Raw genomic sequence first — 10855 nt, 5'->3', positions numbered from 1 at the left:
TTGGTTTTACCGACAAGCCCGAGACGCAGAGTGCCTAGGTGGCCGGTTCAAAGACCTTGAATCAGGGTTCTGATGCTAACAGCTTCAAAAAGAGTCTTGCTAACTTCCTACCTTGCAAGGATTTCTGGATGGTGTGTGGTTTTAGTGGTCCGCCCTCTTCCACGGTTTGCTGTGTGACTCATCCATTGAAGTGGGGGCCTGGGACAAGTCAGGGGAGGGGTAGGTAACATCAACCCAGGCTGAAGGACTTTGCTGCCTGTTCTGTGCCTTGTGACCTACCCCCAGGCCGTTTGTTCTTCTGGCCAGCACCTATCCTACTGTTCTCAGCACTTACTATTCTCAGAAGGATGACTTTAAGGATCGCTTGTTGGTGGTATTAACTCAGGTAAGAAGGGACACCCAGGTGAGCAAGACATGGTTGGCACTTGCTTGTAGAAAGGGCAATGAGAAGCTGGTAAGGGGATCGGAGCAATCGAGTCACTGTACAAGCTGGTGTGTGTTGCCGATCGCCCGTGGAGGGCATCCCAATCCGGACTCTGCCTGCCAGCGACAGACACAAGTTCAAAATGGCCCCAGCAATATGGGGAATTTATTGGCTCAACTAAGTGATAAGATCAAGGATGGGTCCTGACCTCAGGGATAGCTGGGGTCCCACGTTCCGACTCCCAGGAGGATCCCCGTCTGTCCCCCTGGCTCTGCCTGGCTTCCCCCCTGAGCTTCTTCACCCCCTGACTCCACACGGTGGCAGTTTCTGAAAGTACTAGAAAGGCGTTGCCGTGGGAGGAGAGAGCAAAGGACTCTGGGCGGATGAAAGCCCCTTGCTGCTGAAAACAGAACCCCGCCTCCAGCCATAGGTTGTCACTAAGGGCGTAAAACTCACCAGTTTACACCCAGCAGGATCCTCCTGCTTAGCTTAGCTAAATTTTGGCACAATGAAGGGAATTTTAAGATTTCCCAATACACCATATTAATTCTGCAATGAAGGCTGATGGCCGGTGATTTTGTTCCTTGGTGATGAGGAGGCCGAGTGATCCCATCTCTAGTCATCTCATGTAATTGTTGTTTTTTAAATTTTTTTTAATGGTGGCAAAATGCACCCAACAGCGCAAGATTTTTACCATCTTGACCACGTTGGTGTGTCCAATCAGTGGCACTGAGGACATTCCTGCTGCTGCGTGGTCGTCACCACCACCCCTGCCTGAAGAATTTTACAATTCTTCATCTTGTAAAACCAAAATTCTGAAACATCAAACCCTAACTCCCCAGTCCCCCCATGCTTCCTCCCCGCTCCCCGGCCCCTGGACCCCCGAGGTTCGACAGCACCACGTGGACCCTGCATTCTCTGTCCCTCTGCCACGGACTCACTTCCCGCCGTACTGTCTACACGGCCCACCCGCGCTGGGGCAGGCGTCTGCAGTCACCTTCTTCTTAAGGCCGGACGATTTTCCACGGTGTGGGCCGCCTCAGTCCCCGGCTGCTCCTCTGCTGAGGGACGCTGGGGTCGCGGCCACATGTTAGTTACTGTGAATAACGCGGCCAAGAGTGTATCAACAGCTCCTTGCGGTCTTTTTTCAATTCTTTCGGGTTTATACCAAAATTGGAATTGGTGCATCTCATGGTAATCGCTCTTGGGCTTCTGGGAGAAGCCGCACTGCTTCCTGGAGCAGCTGCGCTGGTCTGACCGTCCACAGAGTGCCCACTCTCCAGCTTCCGCACAGCCCCGCCGGCTCCTGCTGTTTTCTGTGTTTTTACCGTAGCCATCCTAGTGGGGGAGACGTGACCCGTGTAATTTCTTAAAAACTTGACTCTTTTATTGAGGCAACAGGGTTTCACAGCACTGACGTGATTCAGAGGTTAGGGTCTCACCTCCTCAGAAGATCTCACCTCTTCAGACCACGCCTGCCACCAGTGGCCCCACAGTCTCCTCCAGAGTCCGGTGGGCCCCCAGCGAGTGAAGCCTCAACGCTGGGCATAATGTGTTATAAATGTGCGCAAATGCACCAGAAAGGCCTGAACGCCTGTGAGTTCTGGGGGTGCCTGGGGATTAGGGAGGACTTGAGGTGTAGAGCAGAGGCCAAACCACTTTCTGGAAGCATCTCTAGCTGAGCATTTCTGGCAAATTACCAAGAGATCTGGGCAGAAAGGAATGTGGGTCTCCAAGACACACATCGCGTGCCGTGATTTCTCATCTGCAAGAAACAGGCACTTTGGCAGCGGGTGTTGTGTTCGCCGTTTTGAACTCTTTCGCACAAAGCGGGTCTCCAGAATTTTCTAGGTCCCCCAAGACTCAGTTCTGCCCCTGATGAATCACGATTACGATGATGAGCAGAAGGTGTAGGAAAAACGGATTACAGAAGTCAGCCACCAGCCCAGGGCGCCCGTGAGCCGAGTCCTTCCTCTCTCACTGCCCCCCTCTTTCTTCCTCCCCTCACTGTCCCCCTCTCTCCTCCCCACTACGTCAGACGGCACTGGAAGTGCTGGAAATAGCAGATCCTCGCTCTCACCTCTCTTAGATAGTGATGGCGGCCGCCGATAGGGAAGCAGAGATGAGTGATGTATTTTGCTAAAACAAGGTGGTTGGAGAGAGCAAGGAGGGCAAAGTGCTTTCAAAAGTGGTGACATTTCCGAGATCTGAGTGGTGAACTGTGTTGTGCCCAAGATCAGCAGACTCGGCGAGCATAGCCTCCAAGAATCCAAAGACAGCTGATGCAAATGCAAAAGGGAGTTTATTACGGGCTCGAGTCCGGGCCCTCGACACGCACCGATGCAATGACAGAGGTCGAGAGCCCCGAACAGAGGAAGCTGGGGTATCTTATAGGGTTGCGAGTGGCGCGAACTTTGCAAGAAGCCGTCAATTACTCACTGGCTACTACAAAGGCATTTTGGCGCGCGCGGTTCCAGTTTCAAACTGCTTGGACGGTTAGAGATGCTGTCCCATGTATGGACAGGACTGCCCTCATTGGCGGCTGGGGTGGTCTGCTCTTTCGTCACCAAGTGGAGTGAGGGTTGTGACTGCTGAAACTATCTCCGGAATGCGGCTGGACAAGGACTAACATAGCAAGGTGGAGGATATACAAAATGGCGAAACCTCGGCTAAGCTCGGTTCCACAAACTGGAGCAGTGCTGGAGCGCGGAGGAGCCTCCAGGCAGAGGAAAGAGGGAGCACCGGGTGGGGAGGGGAGAGGCCTTTCCGGGGTGATGGACAGCAATGGGATGGCGGGGGGTGGGGGGTTGGGGGTGGGGTGGGCAGAGCGAGGACAGTGATGTGGCAGAGGGGGAATTTCTCCCATAAAGTCAGAGCTTTAGGCGGGGGGGAGGGGGGTCACTGAGTGGGGGCGCCTTTGTTTGCCCTGCTCAGAAATTTGGATTTTATTCCAGATATTGGGGGATCCTTTGCACGATCTAAATGTGGGTCATGTGTGGATTCAGGACGTTTCTTTTAGAAGAAAACAGCGCAGTTCATACTTGACGAACAAAGTATGCCAAGCCACTCGGTTTCCGTTCTTGGGATACTGATGAAAGTCAGAGACGAAAGGAGTCCGGCAGACACGGGGGGCCCTGCTTGTGAAAGCATTTAATGCGGTAACGTGCGACGGGGTAGTAAAAGAAGGGACAGACGACAACGCTCTGCAGCCAATTTGCACCTGTATGGACACTAGTTTGAGGTCAAGACCCTGGATAAGTTCAGTCTCTGCTTATCGAAGTTTCCGAGAGCTGAGGCTGCCAAGGGCCGCCAGTGTCGTTGGTGATAGGATCTAAGCGATGGAGTAAAAGCACAGATGCCCCCACCCTCTTTAGACGGGTGTTAATAAAGTACAGATTTTTGATTTCACTTTGTAGGTCTGTCCATATTTAGTCTATTTCTGCCCTACCTGACTATCTAGGTTTTTTTTTTTTTTAAAGCGAAAGTAAAAACGGAATTGGTCTAAGAATATTCTTAGCAGGGAGACCCCAAGTGAAACTGAAAGGCCGCTGAATGCAGAGAGTTGGTTTTGCAAGAGGCTGCTTCTGGCTACAAGCCAGAGAAACTACTTTTGTTAGCTTAGACATGGCAGGGGTTGATGCAGAGGCTGTCAGGGGCTCAGAAGGGCTTCGGGAAGACTGGATCCCTCACCTCACTGCTCTCCAGGGCCTGCCTCACCCCCACAATCCAAGAGTCCAGCCTGGTGGGGGTCCCACCTTTGGGCCTGGGGTGCTGCTGGCTGCTGGGAGGTGATTGCCCTGTACATCTGAGATTCAGTTCAATCAGACTGACCCAGTAGGGGCAGGGAGATTCCTGCCAAGGAAGTGGGGGTGCTAGTCCCCAAGATAGCAGAGTAAATTCTGGGAATTCCTTTATGAGCACTGATGAATGACTTTAATACGGTGATGGCCACGCTAGGTGGTTTCCCTAAAAGGTCTTCCCTACAAGTCCAGTGAATCTTCCACCAGCATTTTTGCAAAAAACATGTTTGTTGCATAACTGACCGCAAGGCAATTTTTGCCATAAAAAAGGTAAACTCATGAAAAATAAAAGAGGAGCATTCACTTAAAAGGACACCATGAGAGATTTTTCTTTGTCGCCATCGTCTCTCTTCATTCATGGAGATATACGTTTCCAAATATGGGCAGGCTTATTAGGAGCCCAGCTTTGTGGCTTCACAGGCCAAGCTGCTGCTCTTTCTCATCACCCTCCACGTGACTGGGCCTGTGTATCAAACTACACCCACACGTCCCAGCACATGCCAGGCCTTGTATTTCCAAGTCACCTACGTCAGAGTCTGCGCCCAAGGCCCAAACACATCATGTTCTTTACGACCAAATAGCAAACAGTTTTCACCTTCTCAAGAAACTGATCAGGAGTCACATAATCAGTTTTGAGGGAGGGAGGGAGGGGCTTGACTCTTCTCTACTCTCCAACTTGTAATATCGAGTGATAAATCTGGTCAAGATCACAATAGCTCAGGCGCTCTCGTCTCTAAATTAGCTAGAGAATGGATCCTTCATGCTCTCAGATGCTTGTCCACTGCCACCTGCCTCCTTTACACTCGACGCAGTTTGGAAAAGTTGAGCTTTTGACGACTGGAGGGAAGCCGAGCTCGGGCAGGAGCCAGAAACGGACACGTCATCATTTTCTTGTCCAGGGTGAGAACTGGCTTTTTCTCTGTTATTTCACACTTTCGGTACGTTTTATTGCCGAATTTTTATAATATAAAAATGGAAGTACTGTCAGCTGAGCCCCAACCGCTAAAGGAAAACGTCGACCAGATAGTTTTGGTTTTACGGCCACGGGGCGTCACGCCTTGGGCGGCGCAGGGTCACGGCCGTCCTCCTGGACACGAATGGTGCCCTCCTCAGTGCTGCTCTTCACGGAGTCCCAGCAGGTCAGATCCCTTCTTTTGTAGAAAGAGCTGAGCCCCAGAGAGATGAGGACCCCCGCCCCACCTTGGCAGCTGCCTCACTCCAGGGGAGTCGTGGTGCCTTCCCGGCCTGGGTCTTCTGATGGGCGAGCGGGGACGATTCTCTGCTGTTCTCACTACAGGTCTGTTTTCAGGGCTCATCGCATAGGGGTGGGGGCCCCTTAGGACGTTAAGAAGGCAGGATTTGGAATCAGAGTTGGTTTGCCGGCCCGTCCTTTACCAACAGTGTAAAGTTGCAGAATGTGCTGCGTGTGTGTGTTGGGGGGAGGGGATGGGAGGGCTGGGGTGTGCGGGTTAAGGAGAGAAAGCAGGAGCTACCCCTGACCCCGTGCGCCTGGAGGCCTCCCCTGGCCTTCCTCGGGGTGACCACTTGGCAGTCTGGGGAGCGCGGGGGAGCCGAGTCTGGGCCGGCTCACCAGAAGACGCTTGTGGAGGTTTTCTCTGTAGTTTTTTCACTGCTTCTGGAAGGACCAGAAGAAACAATACAATGGAGAGAACTTGGGTTCCAGATGTCTCTGCTGGTTCTGCTCCTTCTTTTCCTGAAGGAAGGACACAGAAGGCCTCGGGAGGAGTGGTGGGCAAAGGTCTAGAGAAAGTCCCCCTGCCCCTCGGGTTCTTCTTGGGCTGCTGGACTCAGAACAGCCTCAGATGGGAGCGCAGAGGAAACCGCCGGGCAGACCGCGGGTGCTGCCAGGAGCAAACACAGAGGGACCCCTGCCGGGTGCAGGAGGGTCAATCCCACACGCGAGGGGCTGGACCGACAGGCCAGGGGGGTCTCTCCTCACCTGTGAGTAAAGGTGAGCTTCCCAGACAGCCACACGCAGAACCCCCTCCTCCCGTCACACCCCGAACACAGCAATGAACTCAGCCTGGATTGGAGACTGGGGAAGACCGGAAGCTGTAAAGTTCATGGCAGGAAACACAGACATTGGCTTCAGGGGTGTCTTTGGGGACTGGACTCCAGCAGTAAGGAAAACAAAAGCAAAAATAGATGAGAGCGAGAGAGCGCGCACGCGAGCACGTTGATGTCAGCGAGCAGGGGCCTTGGGTTCCTTCTGAGGAGTGCAGGCAGAGCTCCCCTTCCAGCTCAGGCTGCGAGTCTGCCACGGGGACGAAGACCTTTGGTCACATCCAAAAGCGCACGTTATGAGCACAAATGGGACGGGGAAGAAGACGCTGGCACAGACACGGGCGGGAAGAGCCGCCCCTTGCCAGGACGGGAGTTGTGAAGCAACTTCTGGGGCGAGGGGTTCATGCCTCTGTGGGTTGTCATCTACTGCTAATCACTTCTAGGGTACGCTGAGGTTAATTTATAAGGACCCTGACTGTAAGGACCCTCCATCTCCGCATTCCGCCATGGCTGGGGCCTGCATCAGGCCTTCCAGGGGTTTCTGTGCCCCAGGAGCTTCTGCCTCTGTGGCTGGTTTAATGACCACATTCATAGTTTCTACCCTCCCCTGTTTCTGGTCTTGTGATGCCTCCACCCCAAATTTTCTACTCTCTCCTCCACCAGACATGTTCATGGATAAGCCTACTGGAAGGGCAGGATGGGCACAGGGCAGGTTTTCTATGATCCCAGCAGGCCGGGTAAAGAAGGAGTCCAAGAACCTTCGGTGGCTTTTGCAGGCTTTTATTGGGATTTACCAGGTACATGGCAGGCAGGGGTGCTGGGGCGCCAGGAGGCTGGCAGGCCTCCCAGCCCCCAGCAAGTCTTCACTCTTTCTGGGCTCTCTGGCCTTCTCTCGCGTTCTCTCTGCTTCTCTGCTCTCCTGCTTCTGCTGGCATCCCGTGATGCCACCCTTAAAAGCCCAGTCTTAGCCCAGGTGAATCCCATCTACCTATGCCCACACCCTACTCCAGGTGCCCGCCATCAGGCATGAGTTCAGGACCGCAGGGTTCCGTCATCCATCCTAATGGCGGGAGGGCAGAAAAGCCTGATAATTTTTCCTTACCCTACACCTACACTAGATAACCCCCACCCCCAAACTCTATTCTTTTAGGTTCTAAAGGGGGAGCAGTGATGGCTTCTCCAATTAGGAAACGGCAGGAACTTAGGGGGTGACCGTGTCTTCTTAGGCCAGGGAGGCATATGGGCATAGGGTGTGGGCATATGGAGATGGGATTCACCTGGGGTAAGACTGGGTTTTCAAGGGCAGTGTCACGGGGTCGCCAGCAGAACCACAAAAGCAGCAGAGACCATCAGGGAAGGCCAGAGAGCCCAGAAAGAGTGAAGACTTGCTGGATGAGGCCGGGGCAGAATCTTCCCCTGCGCCTCTCAGGGGTCTTGTTGCTCCCTTAGCTCAACATACTCTGCAGCCAGAGGGGGCGTCTTGAGGACACCAGTTCTGAGAATCCTGGGGTGACCTGTTTTGGGTGCGTTCAGCGTTTTAGGCTCTGCTATCCCAGAGTGGATGCAGACATGGTAAGAAATAATAAACTCTGGAGCTTGGCTATGTTAACTGCTCGGCTGTGTAAGCAAACAAACGTTTATTTACCAAACAGGCGTGAGTTTACGTTTGTCTGCTTTAGAAATTCAAAAAGGATGCCTGGGTGCCACCTTGGGCAGGGCTTGGCTGGAACCTCACAATTCAAAGATCCGCTTCCTTGATAGATTGTTTATGGGGAAACCGAGGCTTCACAGTATCGGCCTTTCATGGCTGAACGTCAGTGAGGGTGAGGGTCTGGCTGTTCTTGCGGTAGGTCTAGTATTCCTGCCAGCAGATCCCTTCAGTTTTGGGAATTTAATTCCACTGCTGAGGATGAATTCCTGGCACACCTCTGGGTCCCCTTTCTATATCCTTAGCTGCTGGCATTCTCCCACCCTGGGTGTCACCAGCTGTGACCCTCTGTTGGCTTCGTGGGGACAGATTTGCCCCACTGGTAATCCCCAAACTTGAGTGTTTTAGCCTCTCATTCTCTTGCAAGAGCAGGGATGGGCCCTGCCAATCTCGAGGGGGTTACCTTTGAGAAGAGAGAGCTTCCCTGGCCTTGTCCAGATAGTAGCTTACTCGACTCACAGACTATTGTGTCTGCTTAACATTTGGGTTTCTGCCAGGTAATTTGCCTATAAGCTATGCAGAGGAGAAAAAAGAAACCATCCATCTAAAGTATTCAGATTTTGGCCTTAATTAAAATGCAGAATAAATATGTAAAGGCTAAAGAGCATGAATTATAGATACTGGGGTTTCTATATTAAAACCGGTTCTCTTCTATAGAGGCGGGCGTGTGTTTATGGCAGGGGGGAAGTGTGCACACAAGTCGGGGGAAGCAATATAATTATGGCTGTGTGTGCTTAGCAAGATGGGAAATGGATCTATTGTAAGAGAATGAATCCGCCTGCTACCTTTCTCATTTCATTGCCTCCGAGGATTTTTTTCCACCTTGATTCTCTAAAGGGCTAATCCTGACCCTTGTTATTTAAATTGTTCCGCCGTAGCAAGAAAAGCCGCCTTCAGTCTTTTTAAAAAGCCCTAGCTCACCTGGCTGGAGGAGCACACCCCTTTCTATTCTTTGCTGTTGCTGACCAGCTGGGAGGGGAAAAGGTTTGGGGGGCAGCTTTCCGAGCTGGGAGACAATGCTAGGGCTTAGGGCCTGTCACTGCTTCCCCTACCTTGAAAGTTAGGGACTCTGGGCTTTTCTTCCAGGGTCCTGGAAAGGAGGTGATGAAACCCAAAAGAGCTGAAACCAAGCGTTCAAGTATGTGGGCGTCGGCTGAAGGGCCATGTAGGGGGAGTGAAAAAGCATCAGGCTTTTCTGCCCTCCCGCCATTAGGATTGATGATGGATCCCTGCAGCCCTGAGTGGATGCCTGATGGCGGCCACCTAGAGTAGGGTGTGGGCATATGGAGATGGGATTCACCTGGGCTAAGACTGGGCTTTCAAGGGCAGCGTCACGGGGTCGCCAGCAGAATCACGAAAGCAGCAGAGACCACCAGAGAAGGCCAGAGAGCCCAGAAAGAGTGAAGAATTGTTGGGGGCTGGGAGGCCTGCCAGGCTCCTGGCACCCCCAGCACCCCTGTCTGCCCTGTGCCTGGTAAATCCCAATAAAAGACTGTAAAAGCCACCGAGGGCTCCAGGACTCTCTCCTCCTTTACCCCGTCTGCTCGAGTCACAGAGAACCTGCCCTGCGCCATCCTGCTCCTTACAGGCCAGCATGGACCAAGGAAGAGGAGCTGAGGTATGGGCTGAGCTGTCCGCCAATTTCATAATTGGGATTTTCCTTAACATTCAGATTTTACAAATCTGTATTTACTAGAGTTTACCTTAACACATTGTTTTAAAGCATAGCACTGGGAAGAACCAAGCCTGAGAATTCCCCTTACTCAAGAACTCTGCAAAACAAATGTATTGAATGTGAGCCTAACAATTATGTTTAAATCAATATGGGTGGAGAGAAGGGGCCTTTTTGTAACAGACAAAAGGAGCCAGCTTTTCTAGAAAGCATTCAAAGTTTCAAGGGATTTAGTTGTAGAGAAAAAGATCCCAGCCCCTCAAACGCAAAAAAATTACGTGATCAACCTGCAAAATGGAGCCCTTGGGCTGGTGTCTGGGGGCGTGGGGCCCGCAGAGCTGCCACTGTTTCCAGCTCTCCTGGCCAGAGGCAGCTGGGGTGTTTGCTGGGACTGGAACGGGGTGGAGGAAAGTGCTCTGGGTTCCCGGGCTCTGCCTCCACCTGCCTAAACTGGGGCCCAGTCCCGGCTGCTCTCACATCAGGAAGCTCCTGTCGTGGATTTGTGCGAAGGGGGAAGGCAGAGCCCACGGGGAGCAATAACACCTCAAGTCCTGGCGGGAGAGGTTTCCATCCTCGTGTGGTGTGGGGTAAATGAAGATGCTGGGGCTTTTGCACGCGTTGGCCTCTGTGGCCATCACCTGCGGCCTTGAATGCTGGAGGCGCTTGGGAGCGTGGGCTCCGGCTAGTCGAGCCTGCTGGTGGACACCTGGAGTATGGCTGGAGGTCAGGCATATCAGGGCGGCGTCACAGAGGCTGGGGGGCTGTAGAGAGCTGTGGAGAGGCCACGAGAGATGCCAGAGAGCCCAGAAAGAGTGAAGATTGGCCGGGCCTGGGAGACCTTCCAGCCTCCCGGCCCCTTGGCCCCTGCCTGCCCTGCATCTGGTTGCCTTACTACAGATGGTGCAGAAAGGTCATTAAAAGCCTGAAAAAACCACCAAGTGCTCTAGGACTCTCCTTTACCTGCCTGCCCGTACCTATGGAGAGCCTGCCCCTCTGCCAGCTTGCCACTGCGGGTAGGAAGGCACATGTCACAGTTGCCACATGGAGAGTCCTCATCCTGGGGGTCATCTCCGTGGCCACGCAGGTGCATGGAGCTGCCAGGGGCCAGCAAGCCATGGGCACAGACGTGTCTGGCCTGTCCCCTGCTTCTGCGGACGGGCATGTTACTGCAACGCAAGCGTCTTCATTTGGGGTGTGCAGGGGCTGCCTTCAAGCTACCTTGGCAG

Source organism: Talpa occidentalis, unplaced genomic scaffold (assembly GCF_014898055.3).
Source record: "Talpa occidentalis isolate TD23 unplaced genomic scaffold, MPIMG_talOcc4v2.1 talOcc4.10, whole genome shotgun sequence".
Taxonomy (NCBI): Eukaryota; Metazoa; Chordata; class Mammalia; order Eulipotyphla; family Talpidae; genus Talpa; species Talpa occidentalis.
This window is presented reverse-complemented; position numbering follows the sequence as displayed.